A 27,080-nucleotide genomic window follows, 5' to 3' on the forward strand; every position below is an offset into this window, starting at 1 on the left:
TAAAGCTGCGTGCTTTGAATCATTATCATGCATAAAAATCTAATTCCCTGGCATACCAATGGTCCAACACCGCACCAGGAAAACACTACCTAAACCATTACGCAACCTCCGCCGTGTTTAACAGTTTTTGTAGTGTATCTGGAGTTATACGCCTGACACCTGGGACGATAGAGAAATGGTTTTCCATCCTATCCGATACGGTTCACCTTAGTTTCATCGCTCCACAGCACCCTTTTCTAAAATTTAACGTACTTTTCTAAATGTTCCTTAGCAAAGTGCAGCCGAATCGTAAGCATAGATCCCAGACTCATTACCAGTAATAATACGTGTTATGACATCCTGGTAGTCGGTAAGCTTTGTTTCACAGACGTTAAAGCGACTCTGTTTTTCGAAAAAAGTAGTGTTTTTGGTACCAATCGTGCGTTACCTTTTTTATGCCCTAATGGTCTTTCAAAATGGTTTTCGATTCTTAAGCACAAATTCCTTTATTTTATTGGAGTGTTGATCATTAGTTGTCGTGACAAGCACCGAAGGCCGTTTCCAACGTTCTAAACGTTTCGAGACCAGAAATTTGATTCCTCACACAACAATTTATGGAACTTCTTTTTTTTTATTAAGAACCTACATACATATAACCGAATCTTTTATATTGTTGCAACTTGCAAAGATAAAAGCTTCAATCTCAGATGGCTTGTTAGTTACATACTTACATACTATATGTCAAGGACGAATTTTCATCCGATTTTATTCATTCTAAGCACTAGGTACATCGTTATAAAAAAACACGATCTCTCACATATTGGCCGATATACGCGATATAAAGTCAACCGGAAGCTCAAAAATCTTTATATTAGGAATATGAGGACTACACTGAGTATTATCCCCATTCAACCTGTTTGTAGCACACAGACATACTCGTACTAGACCCGGAAAAGGATGCTGTCTAATTTTTCAACTACATATTTCACACATTGATCTATATTTTGGTTAAGAAGACAACTCTAAGCACTGGGTCTAGAAATTCTGTCATCCGGTACACCTCAAATACTCTATAGCAAAGTGTTGCAAGAATATAAAAATTGCTTTTAAGATCATCAGATACCAGTATCAGTCCAAATCTCTATTACTCTGATTGTTTACATTTAAATATTAACGTAACTGCTCTCCCAGAACTGCTAAATGAATGCAAATATTTCTTTTATTTCATTTATTACACTCTTTCTATATCAGACGATATGAATTTATGGGTGCCGCAGTATTTGTATGTTTGGACGAGTAATACAAACTTCGATTATTGCGTGAGCAATAGAGAAAGCGAGCGATTTTCATATTTGTTTACTGCAATAATTAAAAGAAAAGACAACAATTGCCAAGCCAAAACAAACAAATGCGAATCCATTTCGTATTCCGCGCGCTTTGCAATTTTCGCAATTAACACATTATAGCGCAAACTCACCACAGCCTGTTGAGTTCGAGACCACTTACAACCGAGAGTGACTTGTTAGCATGCTGCTTTGCCTGCGGCGGCTAAACTGTCATTCATTTATATTAACGCTCTTATAAAGAGCAGATAGTAAAAGTTAATTGAAATTTACAAAATAAAGCTTTCGATCCTTACTTTTAGACCGGCGTGAAAAAAATTATATAAATTGCTTATAGTATGTATAAATTATGAATCGGTGAAATAGTGTAAAATAAATTATGTGTAGTAAAAAGAACTATAATGAGTTGTGTGCAACAAGTTACATTGACGTTATAAAGGTAAGGTTTTGAAATTTATATATTTTTACTAGGGCATCCAGCAACGCGTTGCTGTGGTATGCATTTTATACTATTATTCATGAATATTCATATATAATAAACTATTCAATAGAGTGATAATTTTATTTAGGAATAAAATTGAGAGTTTTACATGTAATTCATTAAAGATGTCTAGATAGTAGTCAAGTTATCATTTAATGTATCATGTAAAGGTACTAGATTAGAACACGTACATAGATTAAGTAGTCATGACAGTTTTCCGTAATTTATTTAAACAAGAAAAAAACGTTAGCTTTAGCACTTTTAACATTTAGAAAAATGCTTCACAAGAAGTTCGGTAGGTGAGTTTGTATGGGAGCTAGTTACACAAATGCTATAATGACTCGAATTGAACTATGTATTTCTTCTTGCACCGTTGTTTTGGAGAATGACCCATGCCAAATTTTATGAAGATATCCCGTCAAATGTTTTCCATAAGCACTCGATTCCGATCGTTTAGTTTGTTTGGCAGCTAAGTATTTGCTATAGCGATTCGATCAAAACAATTTCTTTGGAGATTAAACCAATGCCTCAAGAAAAAATCCATATAATTATTCTTGAAGATATCTCGTCAAACGAAAAAGCTTTTCACACAAGCACTTCATTTCGATCGTTCATGGCAACTTTATGCAATAGCGGCCCGTTATCCGCCGTTCCGATATGTGAGCCGTTTCTTGATGAGAAAAAGACATGGGCAAAACTTCAGATTGATATCTCAAAAATTGAAGGACTAGTACGTATATATACGGACAAATACACGGACATAACTTAATCGACTCAGCTCATTCCGCTGATCACTTTTAAATTTACTTTATGACCTCTTCAACCTTTCCTTCTGGGTGTTTCAAACTTCGTGACAAACTTACCCTGTTCAGTGTATAAAAATACATAAAATATACCTAGAAATTGATAGCATATAAAACTCCTCTGCAATCGACGTTTTAGAGACACTCAAATTAAGTCCCAAGTGGCCAATCAGTTTTGCGACTGCCGACTTACTCGCAATCAAATGTTGTCTTTCTTTATATTGAATATATACATAGGTTTGGTTATGTTAATCTGGTAGGCCAATGGGTCACTTAGAGACCAGTTTTGGTCCTTTACGATACCAGTTCGGTTACTAGGTCCATGAGGAGTAGTCATCCTTTAGGATACCTGTCCTTGACGCGACTTTAACCGACTCTGTGGCATCACTATCGATACCAGTTTATCATACCGTTGGAACCCCAGATGCTTACAGCGTAGTCTTGACAATACGGGGCAAGTGCACAAGAGATACACCATAGTTTTCCTGCAGTCTTCTCGATCTGGCAGCCTTACAGGATCACCTAAAGTTGTTTTTCAAATAATTGTAATCGAAAAAAATTCTGCCTTAAAGTCTTTAAGAATTGTATCTCAAAGAGAAGTGTAAACTTTAATGAAGATCGGTTGAATAGTTCTCGAGAAATCTTGTCAACCGACTTCAAAAACACAAATTCGAGAATAAAGCTTTTAAAAGCTAGCCTCAAGCACACAAGTTCTCAAAGCTGTATTTTCGAAACTAGTTATTACTCTGATCAACTTGAAAATTTAGGACATTATTCTAGAGCTGTTGTAGAATTTAATAACACAATTATACGATAATTCGATTTTTTAAAAGCCGTAAACCCATGAGCTCCTTAAATGAACTCAAAATTGATATTTTATGTGTGCTTCGTGTATTCCTCTTCCGTTTGCAATACAGCATCCATTGTCTTGCAGGGTGCTTTCATCGCACAATTTTTCACCACACCGTCTAACACTCATATTGCTCACCGTTATACTCCGCTTCTCAACACTGAGCGTATGTAAAGGGTGGTATTCGCTCTGAGTACGTTACACCGGACATCCTCGAGGACAACAAGGATACGTTTGTGCGATATGAGCAAATATTTAGTAATATCTCACAGCGCCAGGCGGTTGTAAACGCGAATTTTCGCTGACGCTGACACATTTCACGGTTTATAGGCTTGGCTGCTAACAGCTTGCTGTGTGTTTGGAATCAATACAAACAAATAGTTTGCAAATTTCCATAAATTATGTATAACTAATACGAGTGCTAAGTGTCTGCAAGTGTTTGGCAAATGTGTTGAAATTTCTACATTAAATTTCAGCTGTTGCAAAATTTTGTCGCAAAGTGGTTAAAGCCATGCGGTGGTGAAGTGACAAGCGGGTAGGTTAACAAGCTGCTGTGCTCTCGTGAAAATCATTACTCAAATTGAGTTATTGCTTATATTTACATATGTGTATATGTTCGGTTGTATTACCTCGTGTGTATATTTTTATATTTCTAAATGTTCAATATGTGTCGTCATTGTCGCGCCCGTCACTGCAGTTATCGTCATCGTATTCACAGCTATTGCCTGGTGCTAATGAATTGGTGACTACCCTTTTGGAAGAAAAATTGAACTTACTTGAAAGAAAAGTAAAAAAAAGTAAAGAAAAGAAAAATATATGTATAGTGTTTGCTTATCCTTGACTTGTCACTGATGCTTTTAATACTCTGAAGTGTCTGTAGCATCGATTGCCTTATAGTGATCATTAACTTTAGTTAGATACAGAGTGTACCAGTCTGTAGAACATTTCATGATAACAATTTGGCTGTTCTTCCTGTGACAACTGTTCTTCTAAAAATGTTTAACTACTGTAACTAGTGTTGAGGTGTAATGCCTCCGTTAAGTCAATCCGTTTTACTACAGCAAAGTAAATCCCGCCGTATTGCGGAAACACACTAAAGAGTGTGTACATCGTTGAGAGTGTTGAGAGCACTCGCCGGTTTGTTTTTGTTGTGGTATGTATTTATACATATAAAGAGTGTTTTTTAGAGGAGTAGAAATTCCAAGAAGACTATCTGTCGGATTAGCTGATTAAATGAACACATATTTTCCAGTTAAAAAACTATAGAAATCCATTTCGAAAGCCAGCGTCTGGAGTCTTAGATTTAAAAATAACTTCGAGTAGACATTATTCTCCTTTAACGGTTACGGAAATATGTAAAATTGTCGTATTTGCAGTGAGAACAATCCTGAAGAGATTATCCAGGCTTCGCCTGATGTCGTTTGCACGCCGTAAACAGTATTTGTCTTTATCTTTTAACAATGAAGATAACGCCAATATTACCGTCAATGACGAGCGCCGAAATTCTGTTCAGACTATCGAAACCAAAACACTATTTATTTCATAAACCTTCTGTATTTGAAATGAAAGTTCTATACCTCCTACAAAAACACCCTATATGTTTACGAGCACGTATGTGTCAGTTAATTTCGGTAGTTGAGGTCGGGCGCTACATGCTTTCTGCAAATAGTCATAGTAAAAGGGTGGCGAGTGATGGTTTGTTCACTTGTGTGGAAAAATGCTGACGTAGTAAATGAGTATTGAGAGTTTTTGTTGCTGTTGCTATTACTGTTCTTGGCGCGATTGTCCCACTGGCCTCGATGTAAGCATGCTACATATACTATGTAAATATATTTCTCACAACTCAATGCCGCAATTTAAATTTTTCAATTCGACCCACCACATGTGTTTGTAATTACTATCCTTGGTTGCCTGAAAATGTACATCAAAATGCCAGTTTGCTATTATCATACAAACATAATTACGCATATATGTACATACATATTAATAAAAATGATATTTAATTTACGCCCTTAATATAAGGGGGGAAAGCTTTTCCGTCTCCCGTATAATTACTGTTAACATTTAATGTTGGATTTAATATGGCATGTCAGGGTGCTTATAATTGATATGCCGGGTTTAATTATTATCACACTGGTAGACACATAATTTGTGACATGAAAATTCTTAGGTGTTTCTAATGCAGTTTGATACCCTGATTATATAAAATTTCATTATATTGCATCATCTCATATTTTCATACGATCAGGGACTTATCCGGTATAGATCGGTCCTGCCTGCTTGTTTGAAGTAAACAGCGAAATCTGAATTTTAGCGGGCCAAAAATAACCAAAGCTTTAGCCAAAACTCAACACTTGTTTTAAATGGCCTCCTAACACGAAGAGTGATGTGACAGATAGAAATGTAGTTATGTGAGTTGACTCATAAACGTCAAAACAACTAGGAGATCAGAATTGGCGAAGTTTTTCAAATACGAGCAGTTAATTGAGGTTGTCATACGACCAATAAATCGCTATCATTTATAGTAGTTTATGAATTATTATACATACATATGTTGGAATTGTTAGGAAAATTCTTAAAAATATGCTGGAAACTAGTACTACAGATAATTATATTTTGGGCCTTGGCGAAGTCGATCAGTCTCAACCCATTTGGGGATGTTTCATCATGGAGGCTTAATTTACCGACTGGTGTGCCAAAGATACCTTCTTTGGCCGATGCCAAACCCTGAGCACAACCCCATGTAGGGATGTTTCGCCTTCTCACTTTAGCTCGCCTTCAAACGGATGATCTTTGGCCACCCAGAGGTTACTTGGTCTAAGACCGCAAGTCGTGAGCTGCTTGAATCATATATACTTGAGTAATGTCAAAAATTAATGCAATCAGTCTATATCTTCCCCCAGCACCAATGTAACCGAGAATATAAAATGTTCGGTTATACTCGAACTTAGCCCTTCCTTACTTGTTGTACCAGAATAATAAGAACAAGTTATCAGCTTATTAGAACATGAGATTCTTATTAGTAATTGATTGAGTAATATACATACATATGTATGTATATCGCTCTTGCCATTGTTTGGGTATTGTTCTCCTAAAATATATTAATGCCATTCCTGGTTGTGTTTAAGTGTGGAATAACCTCAATATAGGGAATCTTATGTTTGCCTAAAAATGTATTTAATTAAATTCAATACTTTAGGGTAAGCGTCATGAAGATAATATAATCTCATTTCATTCAACTTACATACTTATGTACATATATTATACGAGCTGGGAGTTCTATCAACCACTCCCACAGTTGTTGGATAAAAACAGCTTTACTATATTCAGTATACAAATATATGTACACATTTATAAACTAAAATTTTAATACACAAAGTCTATTATGTTCATTGTGGATACATATGTATTGTGTTTATAATTTAACTAATTAATACCATCGTTTGCTTCCCCACGTCCCTGATGCATGCGAATGCCTCATCTAGCCTGCTATAAACCAAGCTCGTTTTCCACTGTAGCTAATTAATTAACTCTATAGGTATCATGATAGTGGATATTAGCAAAAATGCTATAAATATAATCTTTTGTATTACGCACACAATTCTGCAATTAGTAAATTAAAAATTATTTGGAAAAATGAAATTTTATGCAAAGCATAAAGAACTGCAAGATATGAAATGAACAACGCGTATAACTATGTACTACATACATACTTACTCAATAACAAGTGACATTAATAGCAATATTTGAGAATCTAAACACCAATAAAAAGTCGATATTTTCAAAGACCAATAAGGATGGTACAAAATTAATAAAAAGGTGGATTTATCAGATTTTGTATATTAGAGCGGGTCGATTTTAGAGGGAGTGTGGGTTGTTAAATTTGCTTAAGAAACTATGGGTCTTAAATCGGTTTCGAGCTGGCGATTTTTATGTCGAAGTATAAATTCGAAGGATTAGTTATAAATAAAGAATGATCCATTTTGAGGTTCTCTACACAGAAAAAACACAGAAACTTCAAATTTAGTGGGGAATGTTTATTATCACTCAAAGAACATTCTTTGGCATTTCTTTTTTGAAGATTCTCTCTTTCAAATGCTACGTCTCATATAGTCCACCCATTGAGTCCAATTTTCGATGACCCATTCGAGGATTTGGACCGGTAACTTGCGAATGACAGGCGTGATGTTTTGGTCCAAGGCATAGACTTTAGACTTTACATATTTCTACGCTTTCAATAAGATCTCGATGTGAAATGCGGCAAGTCGTTCCAAACGTCAGTCCGAGTTGCTGCGAACGGCGCCGAATTGATAATCCACGGTCTTCGTGTACACTCTCAGCTACGACTGCTATATTTTCTTTACTGCATGCTGGATTAAATGTTATCCAATAATGAATTCTGAGTCTAGAGATGGGTGATTATGTTGACCATAAGTTGAGCGACACATTACAGAACGTGAATTTCCGTAATAAACTTGAACGATTTATAAACGCCTGAAAATCTTTCAAAGATGATTTGCAAAAAAATACCGAAAAAACATGACAGCTTGACACGACTCACGCATGTTCTACCAAAAAAGACTATTGAAAACAGTACCTCTACTTGGATCACCCGTTATTTATCCACAATTCTTTAAGATATCCGAATGATATTTAATATAAAAGAGAATTTTGATTTTATTCTGATGAAAGTTTAGATGCTTCCCCCATTTCTTCATCATTGCAACTCTGTCATGTTGCTTTCTTCTAAATCTGTATTCTTAACGCATGAGTACCAATGGGATATTGTTTAGTTAGGACGCCCATCATTACGGCGAAGTGAGCTTTGCTAAGAGCTAGCATTTCAGTGGACCGTTTAGGTTCCACTCAGTTCCAAAAGGCTTTCGCAACTCCACAAGTGCTGCTGGTTGTTGACCAACGCTGGTTAAGATCACGCGACGCTCATAGACCCAGCACCGGAATGGACGAAGACAGAAACGGAATTGGGATACGAGTGCCTTCTCTTGCAAGTTCATCGGCTTTACAATTTCCAAAGATTCCTATGTGGCCAGTCATCTAGACAAGTTTATTGTGGAAATAGCTTGATGCTACAGCTAGTGAAATCATGCGTTCCTTGACTAGCTTGGAGTTCACTGTCAGCGAGCTCACCGAGAAAGAAAATCGGACCTTGTGATACCAGCTCATGTTATAAAACTTAAACGAACTTTTCTTTTGAAGAAAGTATGAAAATTAATTGGATGAAAGGCCAAGAAATGGCAATCTCAGAATCTTAGAAGACAGTGTTGCGAATTTTATGAAAAATCATAAAAATATTAATCGAGTTCATGATCTGATGAAAACTTATCAAACTTAAGTATCTGCTTTAAATTTTACAACGTGCACTTCGGGTGTATCGAGAACCGTTTCATTGAAAATTGTATTGTACGAACTTCGTGTAATGTAAAATATACTCGTACACATTATTTGTATTTGTAATTAAATAGCTTCAGAGGCTTACACATTTTTGCATAGAGATTGCAATCGCAATTATTTCGTGTTCGTGGAACTACACTTATACATATTTAATACGCTCATGGAAAGTGCTTAGTGCAACGTGGTTTAGTGAAATGCAATGTCAGGTGTCACCTGGGAGAAATCAATCATAAAATACGAAGAATAATAAATGATGCAGTTATAAATTATATCAATAAATAGTACTAGATAAAATACTAACAAGAGAGCAGTGAAACGCCAGGTGTACAAAAATAATATTTTTATTGATTTAAAAAATTGTGAAATTGAGTTGGTTATCAAAAAAATTTTCAATTAGGCACCTCCAAGGTAATTGAAATGAAACAAAAAATAAAACTCAAACATGAAGCTAATAGTATGGTTTATATAGTAGTTATATTTTTTGAAATTACACTCAATAAACACACATTGCAAATACTTGTGGTATTATTTGTACATATTTATGTATGTACATGCAGGTATACATATGTATGTATCTGTCACAATATTGTTATTTGTTCTTAAAACCTCGACTGACAATTGCTTTTTATGAAATGATTCCTAAACTGACAATACGTACTTTTAATTTATGGTGACAAGCGGTCATAAATTAATAACTATTATGAAATCATAAAATTACTAAATTCTTTCAACAATTACCCATTAAGTTTGTTGTTTATACTTACATATTTACTTTAATAGATATTTCTAATATAAAGGGGTCTGTAGAGGAAAATGAAATCGATTTTTGTTTTATTTAAAGAGCTTGTAAAAATTATCATTAGGAATAATAAAAAAACGTTATCTTCTTCACCGAGGCTTTAATACCCTTCACGGATAAATTTCTTATAAGAGAAGAAAAACAAATGTTAATCGTCAAACGTTCTATTTATTGTTATTGTTTTTCAAAATATTCTCCATTAAGATCTAGTATACACCTTTGGGTGCGTTTGAGCCAATTATTGAAGTATTTATGTGACACTGATTGAGATATCTGCCAAATATGTGCTTTGAACGCGTTAACCGCCTCGTCACGTGTCGAAAAGTATTGATGTTGGCATCAAATTGATATTTTGAGTGCTCAAAGAAGCAATTGCTTCAATCGATGTGTGAGAACTCGCATTGTCGAAGAGTGATCCGTCTTCGGCGATTGGTTTTCCTGATTTCTTGAAAGACAACTGGCAATTAAATGGTACCACTAAGGAATTATTGTGTTATTCTATTGATATGGCTGGAATATGTCCACTTAAAAAAAAAGCAGGCCACCATTTCTTTGGAAGTGCTTCGTGAGCGGACAACTTTTGTTTAATTCGGCTCACCAGGAAACACCCTAACAGTCGACTGCTGTTTATGAATCATCACACGATTCATCGCCTGTCACGATGTCATATAGTATGTACTTGTTTCAAAGCACCCTTATCGTATTTTTTTACATTTCTCTCGACTAATCCACATACACGCCATTCCTGCGACAGTCAGGTCTACGTAATCGGAACGGATCTGGATTTCTATTCGCCTAAGGGCTGTCAAACCGTTAGTATTCTTTACTTCATTGGAACATTTTTTAACGATGAGTTCACCATACCAACGGTCCTTGATGGAGTTTCATCGCAAAACTTTATTTAATTAAGTTCATTGATGTACAGTGGTTTAGTTAATGACGTCGAAAGTCGTAAAAAATGATAGCGATAAAATGTTCTCGGCTTATAGCCTTCTTGACAAATCACACGTAAGTAAGTAGTGTCAAGCTGTCATGTTTTTTTTGTTCAGTATTGTTTAACATTTCATCATGGAAAGACTTATGCCTGAACAACGTTTATAAATTGTTCAATTTTATTACCAAAATTCACGTTCTCAAAAGAATGTGTTTCCGCGCTTCAGCCAACTTATGGTCAAAATAAACGTTCTATTGAGCGTAAACCATCACTTATCTTGAGACCCAGCATTCATTATTGGATAATATCCGGCCGAATAGACAGTCGTATCTGAGAATGTACACGAAGACCGTGGAGAGTCGACTTCACAGAAAACTCGGACTGACGTATGGAAAGACTTGGCGCATTTTATGTTCAGATCTTAAATTGAAAGCATATAGAATACAGCTTGTGCAAGAACTGAAGCCGCTCGACCTTCTTAGGCGACATCGCTTCACTCTATAGGATTTTGAAAAGCTCTAAGAGGATCCGATGTTTTTAAGCCAAATTTTGTTCAGCGATGAGATCCCTTTCTGGCTCAATGCTAAACCCATACTATATAAACAAGAAAAATTGCCGCATATGGAACGAAGAGCAACCTGAAGCGATTCAAGAGCTGCCATGTCATCTAGAAAAACAACGGCTTAGTGTGGTTTGTGGGTTGGTGGAATCATCGGTCCATATTTTTCCAAAAATGCTGCCGGTGAAAACGCAACTGTCAATGGCGACTGTTATCACGGCATGATAACCGACTATTTGATGCCTGAAATTGAAGCTCGTGATCTCGGCGATATTTGGTTAAAACAATATGGCGCCTGTATCTGTCATTCGCCAGTTACCAATGGAAAAGCTCGAACGAGTCATCGAAAATGCCAAAGAATGTTCTTGCGAATGATAATAAACATTCCCTGTTAAATTTGAAGTTTCTGTGTATTTCAAAAAAGTAGGGACCTCGAAATGGATCACCCTTTATATATATACTTGGATAAGAAATTATAGCATCAAATTAAAAAAATGCAAAATAATTTTAAAAGAGTAAAATAACTTCAGGAAATCTACAACAAATCAGGATTTAATAAAAAAAATATAGAGACCAGCATGCTTCAGTAATAACAGATTTCTGACAACCGCAAAATTCCTCCACATATCTAAACAACGTACTAATCTCTATTCATATCTAAAACACTGAACTATGAAAATACTACATATGAAATAATAAAAGAACTACCCAACCATTTAATTAATTATACGAAATAAGCGGATGGAAGTGTGATCAAACATTCCATCAAACGTTTCATACTATAAAACATACTGTATATGGTACATATATACATATATAAGTGCATAAACTACACTATGTCAAACACACTATGTCAAAAAAGAACTATGACTTTGGCGACTTTTACGCCAGCCGGATAGATATTTAAAAATCTGAATAAGTGCAAAACTTTATTATTTGATTTTAATCAGTTTTGTGCTTTTAAGAAATCTTGGTGAAATTTTAGCTTTTTATTTTGCCTGTAATTTTATAGTGAAATAAGAAAAACAATATATTTTTCATTTGTAGTTTATCATAAGAAGTTTTTCGAACACACTGTATATATTCACATAAACAATAAAAGAGTAACAATAACGGCAATCAAACAAATTATCGACAGTACGGCCAAAGCAATAGAACGAATTAGTGATTATTAAGGGGTGTTAGCAGCTTGTTTGAAACTCTTTGAAATCCATACAAGCATATGAGTGCGATAAAATGAAAACATCCCTGCAGGAAAACGAACTAGTACGAACTGCTTTGGCTTTTTCCAAAAATCAAGTTTGACGAAGCGTTGTCCCAAGAACAGGCAATTGCGCTGCGCGGTCTAAGTTTCACTATTTTTCAATACAATTCTAAAACTTGTTTTGGAAGTACATACATATCTATAGCAAATGTTAGCATAAGCGCTAAAAAGGCTTGAAAGTAACGTTTCATCAATATTTTCAATATGATGGAATATGTTAAATTTAAATACAATCCATTACTTTGCTTTTTATGTCTGCTTTATAAAAAGTTCACCACGAACTTCTATGCATCTGTGAAATTTCATTAGATCTGGATTAGAAAATTGCCGGCAGCTGTTATATCATTTCCTGTCGGCATTGTATTAATTTAATCATATTTCTCCGCATAAACATTTGTACGCAATTTCATGCATATAATAATTAGGTTTTGTGTTTCCTTTCTTTAAAGAACCATGATTTACTGCTCAGTGTGAAGCGAATAAAAAATCCTATTTCACTAATATTCGCTTATTTACAATCACAGTACCGGATGTTAGGGCGAGATAACGAGAGGCAAGTATGGTATGTTTCTGATTTGAATGCCACATAAATATAAAACTGCCACTGGCAGACCGCAACGAAGTCGATAGCTGTATGCATTGTACTTTATATTCGGATATATTCGAATATATATGTATGTATGTACTTATTTCTATACATACATACATACTTACGTATGTTAAAGTGGGTTGATTTACGGGGAGCCACGTGGATCTACAGATCATTCTGAACAACTTTGCCTAAGAGGCCGTGGGTCTAAAACCGGCTGCGATCCAGTGATTTTTAAGGCGAAGTTTTTTAAGGATCATAGAAATTGGTTCGTCAGTTTTTGAGATCTACGTATATTATGTATGGTGTATTATACATATACATACATATTTATGTATTATGTATGGCGTAAAAAGTATTCACGTTCCTGTGATGGAGTACCAACTTAGTAGAATTTCCTAGTTTCCACTAACCCATATTAAATTGAAGTATTAAATCATTGGTGCCATGATTATTTTAGAAGTAACCTTACGCGTTTTGGGTTGATTAAGATTTCTAACGCTACTTGTAGTCCATGAATTCAAGATCCGAGGGGTCCATTTCATACCCAACGAGGATGCAGAATTGCATCATCCGGAGTTTAAGTTCTTTTAGAAGGTTGCTATATTTAATTTTTAATTAAATGGTCCATAAATTAAGTCTACAAAAAAAAAGCATTTGTCTTGGAGACCCAAATAAATAAATTGTCCAAGAATGAATATGAAATGAATAAAGCAGCAATCTTTAAATAAAGAAATTCATAAGTATATTGGGTAGTCGGAAAGTCTTTTCGTATTTTGTGAATGTCGTTGCAGTCGTAAGTATATATATCTTCAGTGCTACAAATCATTTGAGATTTTAAGCTTCATTTAACTAATACCCAAATTAAATTCGGGGTTTTTGAAAAAAGTGACAGCTAATCAAAAATTAATGAGAATAATGAAATTTTTGCTGAGTTTTACGAAATTTTTGAGGCAATAGAAAATTGAGGAAAGTTCACTAAATCTCAATAATTTTGTTTACGGAGTGATAAGTATATGTACATATGTACGTGTGTAGGTATAGAAGGAAATGAAAAGGGAGGCAGCGGTGAATATAATTCCTTTAAGCCGCTTTAGCGTTGCTTGATGCAATGGATACTAGAGGAATAAGTGCGGTGTAGCAATACTGGACATACCACAATGGTACTTTAAAATATGAAGACATTAGACATACTCAAAGGTTTCTAAAGGGTTTTCAATAAGAGCGCTACAAAAGTAAATAATGGGATAGCAATGAAATGTTGAAACCACATATTGTCCAAATCCATATCATCCAATTCGGGCCAGAAATATTCAATTATCATTGAGCGGTAGCGATTCCCATTCACAGTAACTTGTCGGTCTTAATCATCACGGAAAAAGTACCGCCCAATGAAGCCGCCAGCCCATAAACCGCACCAAACCGTAATTCTTTCGGGATGCAGTGGTAACTCATGGAGTACATGTGGATTGCTGCCTGAATGCATATTTTGCTTATTGGCGAAGGCATTCAGCCAGAAATAAGTCTCATCGCTGAGGATGATTTTTCGATAAAATTCGTATCATTTTGAAGTTGTTGCTCAGCCCAATTCACGAACATACGATAATTCTGGTGGTCAAGCGGCTTCGGTTCTTGCGTCAATTTGATCTTTTAAGTATGTACATACATATGTACTTATGTATGTAGGTCAAGATCGAACAATTCGCCACAGCGACGTCATAGAGATTCCCAACGCTTGAGAACGACGTCTGTGTGCGGCAGCAATATTCTCAACAGTATAAGCACTTCTTTGTCTAACTGGCACGGGAACTTTACTGTGCCTGTGGATTCAAAATTTTCCACTTGACGCTCAATTGTTGATCTGAGAGTACGATTATGACGACCATAAATTAGAATCATCTTTTCATGATGAAATGCAAGCCTTACTGAAGACAAATCTCAAAAGAGCGGAAAAAACTTGGCGTCGTTTGCTGTCTCTATCGGTATACTTTTGGAGCGTTATTTTTGCCAAACAAAGTGGCTTGACTAAGTTAATAAACCATTTTCGAATGAATACAAATTGTTGTTACAAAAAATTGCACCTTCAAAGCTTCCAAAAATAAATCAAAGATGGCAAAGAAGTCTTACAATGCAGCGAAATAGTTATAAAATTACAAAATGTGTAATTAAATATTTTAGCTTACGCCTTTATCTAACCTTTTTAACTACAGGCTTTCCATGCCAGACAGATATAAGTATGTATGTATGTGTATATAATATACATACATATGTATGCATGTATGTATGTTTATGTTTACGCTGTCCGAGGCCGCGAAACTGACCGAAGTAACTTTATCCGCAAGCAGAACCAGCGATGATGCAGATGGGAGTTTCAAATATTTTTACTATTTTATTTTAATGTGATTGTTTTCGAAATTCTTGTTTTCCTTGCAATGCATACAGTAGTTACTTGTTAATGTGTATAAACAATATTTTTTAATAAAAACTATGAAAACAACAAATTAGTTGATGTAATTGTATACGGAAAGGTGCACAGTAGATCAGTTTGGGGTTTCGTTCACTTTTACATATTTTTCGCTTTTTTGTTATTTTGATTAATGCAAGGTATGTATATGTTCATATTGAAAATAATAGTTGGAAGATTTGTACATACTTATTTATAAATATATATTTTTGTATACATAATTTGTAACGATGACGGACAATAATATACATATAAGTAGATATGTAGCAAGGAAAAAAAAACGTTGAATCGATGATACCGTAAAACGAACTAAAGATGCTAGCAAAAACACAGAAGTAGATGGAAATGCGTTATTAAGGCTCCATCCTACAGTGGGAGGGACCGGATTTAATGATGAACTATACATTTTTTTCCCCTTCGCTTTCCTTTTCCTTAGGAATCTTTTTTGAAAAATGGTTCTAAAAATCAATGAATAGTTTGTTTAAGTTTTAATCCAATAGCCATCAACGCTTAAAGAGTGTTACTTTACATTATAAAAAATATGAAATATGGTTGATTATCGTTTTCTGTACCGACATATTAATTTATTAAGCGATTAGGTGGGTTTACGGGCTTTTAAAAATCGATTTTTTTTATTGTTTTATTAAATTCTAAATTACCTCTAGAATATGGTCCTTAATCCTCGTAAAAGTTTTCGAAAAACAGCTTTGAGAACTTGTGTACTTGTGTCTCACTTTTATTTTCACCTAAAACTTTACACGCGTTTTTCTCAAAACTATGTTTTTGAAGTCGGTTGGCAAGCTTTCTCGAGAACTACTCAACCGATCTTCATGAAATTCTACACAGGTTTTTGAGATACAATTCTAAAAGACTTGGACGAAATATTTTTTTCGACCACAAATATTTGAAGAAAAAGACGCGAAATTTGATTTTTTTTGTAAAAGATTTTAATTTTTTCACTTTAGATGATCTTGTAAGGAGTTATCTTCCCAACGCGGGCGCCTCTTTTTTCCGAGGCGTCACCGAAAATGGCGTCGCAATGACCAAGTTTAAAATATTTTTTTCCAAAAATTTGAGAATTTCGTTGTTAATAGTGTATGTTTGTAACAATAGAAAATTTTTTATATGAAAAAAAAATGTTTACCTTATGAAATACATATGTATGTAACGAAACAATCAATATCCCATATGTTTATACTGCAAAGTTAGTCGCATTCCGATCGGCTTGTCACTTTATATAGTATTTTGATAATCTCATTTCATACTAAGGTACTAAGATATCTCAATACCAATTCATGATAAATCGGCTATAATACTTCTCTATTTTTTCTGCGAATTTTCTTTCTTCAATTTTTCTAGGATGCCGTAAGGTTTGAATCTGTTTGGCATATTAAAAACCGAAAAAATAAAATTTAACTTAAGCGAAAAATTGCAAACATATGAAGACATCAAATTCTAAACAATGTAGACATACTTATGTACATACATATGTATGTACAGTACAAATAAATAAAATAATAATAATAAATATGTACAAATAAATGTAAATAATTACAAGCTAATATTTATTTTCAATTTCTTCAAGCTATTTTAGTTCTTTAAGCAAAACTGATTGTATTAATAAATCAGCGAAATAGTGAGAAATTCACCATTCAACCCTACAGAGAAGGTTTCTTTTATCCAAGTCCCAGCGTTTGCTGTTCAAATACAAAAATATCGCAATACCATCACATTTAATATAATTATAATTAATTTTCTCAGCAGACTATTATTCGGCAATCGTCCAAGACACTGTAGCATTGCCGACTGCAGCTGCCGGCATAGCTATTCGATGGCGATTACCACTTTGCGCCATTCAGTCTCGTCTGTGATACGGCCACGGGTGGCGTTTAAAGTGTTCGTGGCTTGACAAATTCGTACATGAAAACACAAATACAAATGATGTATGAGGAAAAATATAAGTTTCCCAAATAACGACAAGTGTTTAGGTTAATGTTTTTTGAATTTTTAATTAAAGCTGCTGTGTTCAAAAAATATACAGACAATTTATAAATAAAGTTTTATGAGTAATACAGCAAATTATTTGAATATTTCGTAATAGTAAATTTCAATTTATGCAAAAGCTGTGACGATTATAAATTCTACGAAAGGAACGCCGTTTATGCATATGCAGTTAGAACGCTCAGTGAGAAACAAACAAAGTAAACGCTTAACAATTAACGCAAAATAAATAAGAACAAAAATGCAATGCAATTTCGTTGCCCACTGCACGTGTGTTTGCAAGCCACAATAACAAAGTGAAGGTAAAAAGACAAAAAGAAAAACAAACAGCGTCAATACAAATTGAAACACTCGGCGGGTGAAAAGCTCACACAAATAAGGGAACAAATAGAAGATAGAAGAAATACATACACACATACATATATGAAACATAAATAAATAAAGAAAAGGTACAAACAAACATTTATGTTAATTGAACTTATGCGCTTTTCAAATTTAAGTATATGAAGCATTAAATAATTCAATTTGATTTGTGGAAAGAAGTACATACATACATACACATATCGGAATCAAAAAATAATAAAAAGAGGGTTCTTACTAAACATTGGCATACAAAAAGATAGTGTTTTGATATAAATGAGCCTAAACATATAAATGAGCCTAAACAAACTTTGTTGAAAAATATTTTTTTTCCGAAGTTCAATAAATTTAAAACGTTCGGTATATAGAAATACTTTTGGAAGTGAGCAAATACATCAGAGCATTTTATTTTTGGGGGGGATATAGGCTAATATATAGTACACAGTGACACATTTTGAAAACGACTTCTTCAAATGAAAGGCAGCTTTTAATTGTCATTGAGCATTAGAGAGCTCAAGCGCTAACAAAGATATGAAATTAAGACGTAAATGCACTTAAATAAAAGCATATTGTGCATTAGAATTGAGCTGTAACCTACCATAACCCCCACAAACTTAGGGATATTATACCACTTGAATCAGTTATTAGCTGAGATATCTAAACATAATACAGTGCACGTGTTTAAAACAATATATAATTTACCGCGGGAAATTAATAATAATTATTTCCGTATCTCCGGACTACGTAATCCCGAAAACAAAAGTTAATGTGTTATATACATATGTAAGTATGTATCATAATCTTCAAATCAATATGCTCTCTCCTAAGCTATTTAAGAGCATAAATAAATTTTCAAATATTTTAATTAAAGTCAAACGATGATCAGCACCAATAATACGTGTATAATATTAAATACATATGTATATATAAATATAATCAAGTTGTTCAAATAATTTTCCGCTTTACGCGAAACACGAAATCGAATATTTTTGATTATAGGTTTGTTACTACGTTACCCCGTTAATACAGCCTTTTTTCAACAAATTTTTTCTCATACTATCATATTCTGAAATTTGTGGAAACAAATATTTTAAATTCGGTCATTGTGACGTCATTTCCGGTGAGCCATCTGAAAAAAGAAGTGCCCGCGTTGGCAGGATAACTCCTTACAGGATCATATAAACTGATAAAATAAGTGTTTTAGTTAAAACCTTAACTTAGAACTTGGACGACAAAAAAGGAAAGTCGGATTTTTGACATAAATTAAAAAAAAAAATTAAAATTTCAGTGAAAACTTCCGACATTTTTTTTCAAATAGTTGTAATTGAAAAAAATCCTTCGTCTATATCTTAAAGAATTGTATCTCAAAGACCTGTATTAAATTTCATGAATATCAGTTTGAGCAATGTTCGAGAAATCTTGCCTCTTCTCTCTGACTGACTGACTTCAAAAAGACAGTTTCGAGAAAAACGCGTTTAAAGACGGCGCTCGAGCGCATAAGTTCTCAAGGCCGATCGCCGAAACTATTACTCGGATCAACAATAGAATTGAGGACAATATTCCAGAGGTGTTGAAGAATTTAATAAAATAATAAAAATATCTATTATTGTAACCCTTAAACCCATGTAGCCCTTTAAAAATATACTAGTTCGTGCTTAACATTTTGTGAAAAGATCAAAAATGAGATGGAGAGCAATACTAAAATTTCGTTTATGTACATAACCAAAATTAGAACTACATAGATACATAATAATACTATCAATAGATAGTTAGTAATGCCAACTGTTCCAATAACAAATATTATTTTCCGTACCACGTTTTAACTTATGTATGCTTTGAACTTCTCAACTATAAGCGACTTTTAATGGATATTAGTAGATCAGCCTTCCCAATATGGCATAAATAGTTAATCTAAGCAAGCTTTGGTAATGTAAAGATGCCTGAATATTTCATAGAAATATTAATTTGTAATCGCAATTAGGTTGTCTTTTATATATCGGGATTTGGCAAATCTAGTGTTGCAATCTGTATGTACATATGTACATATGTAGATCTTAATGGTTCGCAATAAAGCGATTTTCGTTTTTGTCCTTTAATTCCGAAATATAAAAGTTCTGAGTCTTAGAGTCAGAGAATATATTTTAACACACGTTTTTGCCACTAGATTTATGTGAACAGTTTCCATAGCCGGACAACTGTGCCGATGGGTGTCCGGTTATGAGAAATTTCACTGCATCTGCATAATAGTTGCCGTTATTTTCCAATAGATCATAGGTTCTCAAAGGTATTCATAGGTTCTTCCCGAGATGATTTGTTTTGTAAACATCTCTCGAAGTTTCAGTAGCTGCTCCAAATAGAATCAAATGTAAGCAAGATCGTTATTTTCAATATAAGTACATACATACATATGTAATTCATACTTATTTTTCCATTTACATACAGTGGCGGACAAAAGTCTACATACACCCCCTGTTTTCTTCGATGTGAGAGTACAAAAACTTTTTAGAAAAATGTGTTGATACAGTTTTATTCTAATCTTCTTTCTAATAACAACAAACTTAAAAAATCCGTTAATTAATATAAAACTACAAATTTATGGAATAGAAACTCAAATATTGTGTTGACAAAAGTCTACATACAGTACAAAAATATCTTAATTCAGTGCGAAAAACTTTATAAAATGCTAGTTATTAAGACGTTTTGGTATTTAGTTGGGTCCCCATGGGCATCTATAACTGCTTGAAGACGCCGTGGCATTGATTCTGCTAAATTTGTCAACGCTGCAGATGTAATACTGTTCCAAGGTCCCAATATGCGCTCTTAGAGTATGGCAGAGCTAGAAACTTGGTGCTTTCTAATTCTACGCTCCAAAATCTCCCAGACATGTTCAATAATATTCATATTTGGACTTTGAGGTGGTGTATTTAATGGACTTGGAGTATAATAAAGCAACCAGTCCTTAACAATTTGCGCCGCATGCATCGGATCGTTATCTTGTTGAAATATCCAACTGGATCCGAGCCCTAAATTATCCACCAAAGGCTTCAAATTATGTTCCGACAGAGACTTATTCTTATAACTGTCCATTTCACCTTCGATAAAGTCCGAATTTCTAACTCCAGAGGCCGCAACAGCTCCCCAAACCATTACGCTGCCGCCACCGAGCTTCACAATTTATACTACGTTCTTCGGTTCATGCGTGGCGTTAGTTTTCCTTCAAATTTTAGCCCTTTCATCACTACCAAAAAGGGTGAATTTAGAATTATCTGTAAATGAAACTTTTTTCCAAAAATCCATTTCCTTTTCTTTGTGTTTTTTGGCGAACTTTAAACGAAGTTTCCGGTTTTTTCAGAAATAAAAGGTTTCTTCCGTGGTGTTCTACTGTGGAATCCGTTATCGTTTAGAGTTTTTTTTTATTGTTTTTGGTTGGATACTCATTTGTGATGTACTTACTATGCGTTCGGCTATATTTAGAGCATTTACTTTTGGATTTTGGTCTACTTCGTTGGGAATCAGGCTGACGTCTCTACGAGATTGTTTTTTTGGGCGTCCACTGCGCGGTTTATTTTCGTTGGAACCATTATTTTTAAAGTTTTTTTAGAATTGTCTGTACTGTTGCTCGATTCAAGTTAAAAATTTTAGAAATTTCACCATATGATTTTTTTTCTTTTCTTTCTTTTATCACCAAATTTCTTACATCAATTGATATTTCATTTCGCGGAGCCATTATAGCTATTGAAATGTTTAAACCACAACTAAATTCAATAAATATCAAACAATAAACATATTGAAGTAAATAAAAAGGCTAACGTTACCTTACTGTTAATATTACAATGTACAAAGTAGGAGATTTGAACTGTATGTAGACTTTTGTCAAAGCAATTTTTGAGTTTTTCTTCCATAAATTTGTTTGTTTTATGTTAAATAATGAATTTTTTTAGTTAATTGTTATTATAATAAATATTAGAATAAAACTGTATCAACACATTTTTCTAAAAAACTTTTTGTACTCTCATATCAATGGAAATAGGGAGTGTATGTAGACTTTTGTCCGCCACTGTATATAACATGAAAATTGTTTGATATTTTCCATTTATTCAAAAACCTTCAACCTTGAAAATCTGATATTTTAGTACAAAATTGCCGGATTCTCTGCAAAAAATGCCGGAATGATTTTTTTCCATAAATCCACACATTGGAGAATTCATTGCAAATGCACTTAGGCTCAGTAATGCAGTGTCAGTGAGCAGGTGCTATGTCGTATGAGCTATAGAGAATTTAAAACCGCTTGCATGAATGCTCAATACATTTGATACACAATCTTAAGTGGGTATAACTTTTAAATGTATGATTTTATGAAAAAAATATATTTTTTTTAAAGCCGAAAATTTTGTTTAAGAATATTGTATTTTCAAAGCTTTCGATTTATTTTCTCTTGAGATAACAAATTTACAGCAAAATTCCACGTTAAATACATACATAGGTATGTGGAAAAGGCAGAAGTAAATTTTAGCACGGTTTATAGTAAAGTGAAAATAAAGAACTTCTTTACGTTGGATATTATTTTTAAGAGAAAATCTAAAACTTCAGACACATTTGTAAAGAAAAATATCAGCTTGGGAAATAAGGGACACCCTAATGTACATACAATTATGCACATATTTTGTACATATACTGCCTATCTACGATGCAGGAATGTTTTTATGCTATTTTAGATTTCATTGAAGAGCGCAACGTCTACCCGTGCCTGCGCAGTTCTGCTTTTGTAAGGCCATTGTGTGCAATTATGGTGCTTGAAGGCAATTCCTCATCGCCACAATGTATAATACGTAATAATAAGTGCTGAACACATAGAGCGCGACAGACTGCAAGCGGCATCTGTCAAATATTAAAATACACACGTTCTAATGGACACAGTTATTTACACAGCTACACGACTGCAGGCTGACAGTTGTCGCTCTCGCTAACTTCAAAATATTCTTATAATTGCCATCGACAGTAGAGTTGACAGAAGAGAGGAGTGATGCCACTAATATTATATGTAAAATGTGAAATTATTCAAAGCTCTGACAAAACTGAAATAAAAGCATAAAATAGCTCTGTTATATCATTTGTAATAACAATTGATAATTTAAAACAATTACATTTACCTATTTACTTATTTTTTGCATAGAAAATTTTACTTTGAACAAAATATTAAAATTTCATTGAAGTGTGTGTGTATTGTCTTAAATTATTATTTTCTTAAAATATGTCTGTAAGGATTCACGACGCCATTTACAGTTCACAGTCGTGCAGCCATGTCGTGTCGCGCTCTATGTGTTCAACATTATACTCACATAACTCTTCAATCACATATATTATATTTGTTTCTAGGCAGTTTTTATCAAATGCGTTACAGACTTATTTACCTAATTACTGAACACTGGTATATATGTATGTAACTTTATGTGCCTATGTGTAGCTTATATAGTATTATCGCGCTTATTTAGCAATATATTGGGTCAAAGAGATTATTTGTATCATTTAATTAAATTTTGATTTAATTAAAAAATGTGCTATTTATTGTATTACTTTTCTTCAAATGGATGATGGATTCTTTTAAAAGCTTTTTGATGTTAAATTATTGATTTAAATTATATTTATGTACTACATATGTATGTATGTAAATGGAAGGTCTAAAATGTGAAAATTAATTTAAAACCTTTCTAATTTTTACTTTCTCAATTAAAACCGAATCTATAAAGGCTGCGCCATATTTTATGTCAATATGTAGGGAAATAAAAATTTAAAAATTTTTAAATTTAAGTTGGCCAAAACTATCAATAAGCTATATTTTTTCATACAAAGTGAATAGTCGATGGAAATCGATATCAATGTATGTACATATGTATGTTGACGAATAGTCCCGCTAACGCGTGAAAAATGCCTTGATTGACAGATGTCTTATATGATGACGTGACCTGTATAGATTTTTATACTTATGTCTGTATGTATTTATTTTCCATGGATTCTGATGCATCTGCTGGCATTCCCACATTCTTTTCTTCTTGCAACATGTTGCTACAGAATATAATAGTTTTGTCTGTCTAAAGGTTTATTGTAGCACCTAAAACTAATTCAAATATGTACACATATGTATATGAATAATATACACCATATAAATGATCAAGATGACGTGTCGAGTTGAATTCCGAGTGACTGCCTGTCCGTTCATATGTTTGTGTGCCCGTGCACTTAACTTAAGTAAAAAATGAGATATTTTGATGAAACTGCTTTATACTAGTATGGGCCTTGGCAAACTTCTGCCAAAAAAAAAGTCCCCATATGCCTCGCAAAAAATTATTTTGAACTTCCGGTTGATTTTATATCGCATTTATCGGCCAAAATGTAAGAAGTCTTAGTGAAATTCAGAAAAAATCTTATTCTACTAACGCTGTATCCTCTAACCTTAAATTAATGAAATCACGGCGATACTTTCTCTAGTTAAATGTACAATTTTCCCAACACCTGAAGGTTACGCCCGAACTTATCACTTCCTTACTTGTTATACTACAGATATTTACAAAGATAGTTTTGGTCACCAAACAGCTGTGTGTAATCCTCTAAAAAAATTTTATATAGCGTGATAATGCGATCGCCTATGCCAAATAAGAGTTTTATATCTTAATTTGGTGCTTATTTATGACACTTTATAGGTTTTCGGTTAATGGCGATTTGTGGGCGTGGCAGTGATTCGATTACGCCCATCTACGAACTCTTAATTTTTTTGTACTAAGAAACTCGTGTACCAAGTTTCATCAAGATATCTCAATTTTCACTCAAGTTACCGCTTCCACGGACGGACGGACGGACAGACAGACAGTCAACCAGATTTCAACTTTTCTCGTCATTCTGATCTTTTCTATATATAACTCTATATCTATCTTGATTATTATTTTTTTTTTAGTGATACATACAACCTTTAGGTGACCAAAACTATCATACTCTATAGCAACATGTTGCAAGGGTAAAAAAATAAAGTTTTGCAATTTTCCACTGACATCGATCGAGTCACGTTGTGCCTATTTATCAAAAGATATATACACATCCTAAAAACGGCATTGGCCCATTGTAAACTTTATATTCCTTAATTTATTTATGTATTTTAATGCATTTAAAATTGTTAACTTCCATTCATGTATATATGGTTTGTCTGTATGTATATGAAGAGTTATCGACTGTACATCGATATTTATAAAAATTTGCTAGTTAAAAAATATTTTTAATGCTAATTAGCAGTTAGCGTGATGCGAGCCATACACAACAATTAATTGTTTTATTTGAATAGATATTTTTATTGCACGAAAAAGACGTATCTAACTGTTATGCCTGCCGCAACATGAACACAACTCTGGTAACATACGGTTATTATGTATGTATGTATGGTTAAAAAAAGCTCATAGTTAAACAATAGTCATTAAGCTGCAGTTTCATGCAGAAGATCACAAAGAAAACATCATTATGGAAAGAGAAAAAGAAGCGAAACATAAATCGTGGAGATAAATTTCAGGGTCAGCAGATTATTTTCAGATTTAATAATTTAACACAACTGCGCAATATGATAGATTTAAAGGTTTTTTAATTGCTGATGTAATGTTATGTAGGAACAAGAATGAAGGCGAACGCTATTGCAAAATGTGCTATGAAGTCAATACAACCATGTTTCGACATAGGTGCGTATTCCTTGACCGGGAAAGGCAAGATTATAGTCGAGGAATATATTTTATAATAAATCTGAGCCCTAAGCTTGTAAAACTATTTTTGAACGAAAAAAAATTGACTTGATGTTGCCTTCTTCGTATAGCGCAGAGGTATATACAATCAAACCATGCCTCTAATTTCTCTCATTGAGAGGTTTAGGTACTTATCCGCGCCAAATTAATTCAAATGATGTAATATTTCTTATGCATGTCCTTCTTCTTCTTTATGGGCGTAGACACCGCTTATAGCAGAGTTTACAACAGCGCGCCAGTCGTTCTTCCTTTTCGTTGTTTGGCGCCAATTGGAGATTCCAAGTGTAGCCAGGTCCTTCCCCACTTGGTCTTTTCAACGGAGTGGAGGTCTTCCTCTTCCTCTGCTTCCCTCGCCGATTATTGTGTCGAATACTCTCACAACTGGAGTGTTTTCATCCATTCGGTCGACATGCCGTAACCAGCGTAGCCGCTGTCTCTTAATTAGTTTCCTTAACCAGTCTGGAGAAAGCAGAACTAACGGCGCGGTGTTGAGACCAATGATATCGGCGTACTCCAGCAGCTGTTCACTCTTATAGAAGATTGTACCTGCTCGGTACATTGAAGAATTCAATTGATAGGGAGTCGCCTTGTATGAAACCTCGTTTGATGTCGAACGGTTCGTAGAAGTCATTCCCGATCCTTATGGAGTTTTTTGAATTACTCAATGTCTTCTTCTAGTTTCTAAAATAATAAGCTTTATGAATCCACCGTGGTTTCAAAATTTTAAATTTAAATGTTATGAAAAAACTATTTTAGGTTAGAAACATGTTCACTAGGAGGCTTTCCAGCAAAGAGACAGCCACTTTTAAAAGCTTCATTATCATATTATAAATCATCTTTATCATTGAACATTAATTCAATCCGCAATTACGAAATATGAATGTCGAAGTTATAATCGAAAAAAATCCTTCGTCCCAGTCTTTAAGAATTGTATCTCAAAAACCTGTGTAAAATGTCATGAAGATCGGTTGAGTTGTTCTCTAGAAATCTAGCCAATCGGCTTCAAAATCAATCGGAAAAAATGCGTTTAAAGATGGCGCACTTAGCTTAACTAGCCTCGAGCGCATAAGTTCTCAAGGCTGCAAGGCGAAACTATTACTTGGACTAACTTGAAACTTGAAAACTTTAGGACAATATTGTAGAAGTGGCATAGAATTTAATAAGACAATAAAAACAATTCGCTTTTTTGGGACCCTTAAACCCGATGTTAGAGTTATCGCTACTTCTTGATATCATAGTCTCTACTAAACATCAAAATTGTTTTTTTTTTTCATTAAAATATCAAAATCTTCACTCGAAATGCTATATTTCATGAACCAATTGTCCAACAGTGAAATAAATAGCATTTTTTTGTGGATTAGGTATAACTTCGAAACATTTGGATTAAGTTCTAATGATGGTCTATCTTAAAAAGTGTCGAAATTGTAGGTCTGTCTGAAAATATCAGTCCAGAATAGAGCAAAGTTA

The 27,080-nt window shown here is 33.9% G+C and overlaps 1 protein-coding gene across 7 annotated transcripts in view; it reads left to right on the top strand.

Moving 5' to 3' along the window:
- The first annotated feature begins 1,538 nt into the window (after nt 1-1,538).
- The window catches only part of LOC105224813 (uncharacterized), a 45,918-nt gene continuing 20,376 nt past the window's right edge, over nt 1,539-27,080 (top strand). The window contains exon 1 of one of the 7 annotated variants that reach the window (XM_049457915.1): nt 1,539-1,761. The gene's annotated coding sequence lies outside the window, so the exon portion shown is untranslated. Of the gene's footprint in view, nt 1,762-3,621; nt 3,992-5,132; nt 5,258-17,255; nt 17,928-27,080 lie in introns of those variants that run through there. The other 6 variants (XM_049457910.1, XM_049457912.1, XM_049457914.1 and 3 more) reach the window with 6 other exon arrangements.

The sequence above is a fragment of the Bactrocera dorsalis genome, chromosome 5, assembly GCF_023373825.1.
Source record: "Bactrocera dorsalis isolate Fly_Bdor chromosome 5, ASM2337382v1, whole genome shotgun sequence".
Lineage (NCBI taxonomy): Eukaryota > Metazoa > Arthropoda > Insecta > Diptera > Tephritidae > Bactrocera > Bactrocera dorsalis.